General features: G+C 40.2%; 2 protein-coding genes across 2 annotated transcripts in view; both read left to right on the forward strand.

Annotated features, from left to right (window-relative positions):
- Window positions 1–2,929, forward strand: part of LOC117803376 (olfactory receptor 51T1-like) — a 255,196-nt gene that overhangs the window by 221,828 nt on the left and 30,439 nt on the right. The gene's annotated exons all lie outside the window — the stretch shown is intronic.
- LOC100478380 (olfactory receptor 51H1) overlaps window positions 1–2,929 on the forward strand; it is a 7,370-nt gene that overhangs the window by 3,847 nt on the left and 594 nt on the right. The window lies entirely within an intron of this gene.

A 2,929-nucleotide genomic window follows, 5' to 3' on the forward strand; every position in this document is an offset into this window, starting at 1 on the left:
CAAATGTGATAAATCATATAACTGATGATGCTCAGAATCAATATCAGATGTTTTTGTTATTAATGCTGCTGATGATGTTATTAATATTCAGAGGGCAGATGAGAATCGTAGCATTATCTGAAGGTGATAACTGGATATTATGCCACATTAATTGTCTCTTGACTGATTGGTATGATTGATGACTCCCTGTAGGGTCTCTTGCTTTCCTTTTGCACAGCACATGGCTAGACTAACTAGGTGGATATTGAAAACTGAAAGATGCAGATAAAACATCAGGAAAAATTCATTCACTAGGGGAGTCATTTCAACTGTAGATTTCATGGGAAAATAGAATGGGAAAATCTTGGAGTCACTTTTCCTTGGGATATTTTTGTTTGTTAGTTTTGCTGTGTTTGAGAAAAATAAAAGCAGCTATCATTCATTTAAGGGCATGGAAAGAGTGAGGTGGCTAAGATGGCCCTGAGAGACCATGATTGAGCAATAAGCAGCCTCTGAAACTAACACCCTCCACACACATACACACAAACAAACACCTGTTCTCTACTAGCCTCCTCAATGCTCTCTCATATCCCAGACATGAATATCTAGGAGGCGATTTTACAGCCCTGGGGAGACCTCCGCAATCTCAGAAGCTCCAGGGAATAAGCCTGCTCATTGATCCATGAAACTCTCCTTGGTATGGTAGGAGGAGGACTTTTGGAGCAGTTCAAGAAATAAAAGTCCTCATGTGGGTAGTGGCACTGGTTTTGTCAGGCAAGTCTTAGGCTGCTCAAGATCCTCTTCCAGGTAGGGTAGTCTCAGCAACCAGGTAAGTTTTAGAGCAAAATCAGAGGATAAAGTTGGCTTATCAACAGAATATTTTATTTTTTTTTTATTTTTTATTTTTTTAAAGATTTTATTTATTTATGTGACAGAGAGACAGCCAGCGAGAGAGGGAACATAGCAGGGGAGTGGGAGAGGAAGAAGCAGGCTCCCAGCGGAGAAGCCCGATGTGGGACTCGATCCTGGAACGCCGGGATCACGCCCTGAGCCGAAGGACGCTTAACGACTGCACTACCCAGGCACCCCCCAACAGAATATTTTAAGATATCATCATTGAAGCTTCTTTTTTTTTTTAAGATTTTATTTTATTATTTATTTGACAGAGATAGAGACAGCCAGTGAGAGAGGGAACACAAGCAGGGGGAGTGGGAGAGGAAGAAGCAGGCTCATAGCAGAGGAGCCTGATGTGGGGCTCGATCCCACAACGCCGGGATCACGCTCTGAGCCGAAGGCAGACGCTTAACCGTTGTGCCACCCAGGCGCCCCATCATTGAAGCTTCTAATTGTCTCCCAATCACTTCTTTCCTGTCCCTTTATCTTTCCTTCGTCCTTTTTTCTCCAACCCAAGCGCTGTACATCCTATGTTCTTACTCTCTTTCTCATTCACACCTTTAGGGGAAAGATGTGAAGATGACTCCTTTAACCTCATGGTGAATAGGTTACCTTTTTCTAAGAGGTGGATAGATAGCTGATACTCTGTGATAAATGAATTGCCTTAAAATGTAGGGAATTCCCAGTCAATGCAACTAATGTAGGTAGAAGATACGCATCACCTGTAGAATGCTGAATGACTGTTTCTATATAGGTTAGACATTGGAATTTTAAAATTACTTTCATTTAGAACTCTAAATGACTGCAGTTTGGGAATTCTCCCTTGATAAGGGAGTTTGTGGTTCTACTATCAGGTGAGGTGTGGTTATAACTAATCTCTACGTTAGGAGGGTTTTTCTGTCTTCCTGTTTCTCTGACAGAATTCTCTGTATCTATCATTCATCCTGGTATAATGAAGAGTAAACTTCTCTTTTAAAGGCAATCCTAATCTTATTCTATCATCTACAAATATCTTAGATTGCCTAGAAACTTGGAAGTTTCCCTAGGCAGGTGCAAGTATATTTTTTGTTTGTTTGTTTGTTTGCTGCTACTCACACAAGAGAGAATTTTGTAGTTTTATTTTATTGTTCATTTCCTCCTACAATTTAGAATCTATAACAAGGCAGTTAGCTTGTGGTAGCCTGGGGCAGATACAGAACACTTAGTCTGTTTTTTCCATCAATGTGGCAGTATGAACAGTGGAGGGCCAGGGCTAGATTAAACCTTCAAAGGAGGAACTCCGGATCTAAAAGCCTAATCTTCAGGAGATAGACTTGAATTCCTCCTGTTTTCTAGATCCTGGGCAATATAGATAAAGAACAAAATCTAAGGACCCATAGTAGGGAGTAAGCATCTTGATGAAGAGATCTAATTTTGACTTGGTCTTCTCTAGTTGAGCCCTCAAACTTCCATTGCACTTAACTGTAATATTCCTCAACAAGGCTGTGCCTTTCCCTCTCTCTTACCCACTTTGCTACTAATAGGTATTTGACTGAGGGTAAGTTGTTTTATCTAGGCTTCAGGTTTGGTTTTTTTTATTAATAAAATGTGAAATAAATCAACTTTTACTTCTGCTCTTTGGATCTCTGTTTTTCTTTTTTTTATGTTAAATAAATTTTATTGTGTTATACTTATTTGAAATTTAGAATATATAGTAGCTGTCAGAATAAGTTCACCTGTCACATTAAAAACTGTGCTAAACTTTCAGGCTTAGTGTGCAGGTCAGGCACATTAAGTGAAAATGGCCACCATGACTCCCACCCTTCTAAACTGTAAGATGGTAACTATTCTTTTTTTTTTTTTATGCTATGTTAGTGACCATACAGTAGTGTTTGATGTAGTGTTTCATGACTCATTGTTTAGCATATAACACCCAGTGCTCCATGCAATATGTGCCCTCCTTAATACCCATCACTAGTCTAACCCATCCCCCCACCCTTCTCCCCACTAAAACCCTCAGTTTGTTCCCCGGAGTCCATAGTTTCTCGTGGTTCATTCCCCCTCTGTTTACCCCCCC

The sequence above is a fragment of the Ailuropoda melanoleuca genome, chromosome 8, assembly GCF_002007445.2.
Source record: "Ailuropoda melanoleuca isolate Jingjing chromosome 8, ASM200744v2, whole genome shotgun sequence".
Taxonomy (NCBI): domain Eukaryota; kingdom Metazoa; phylum Chordata; class Mammalia; order Carnivora; family Ursidae; genus Ailuropoda; species Ailuropoda melanoleuca.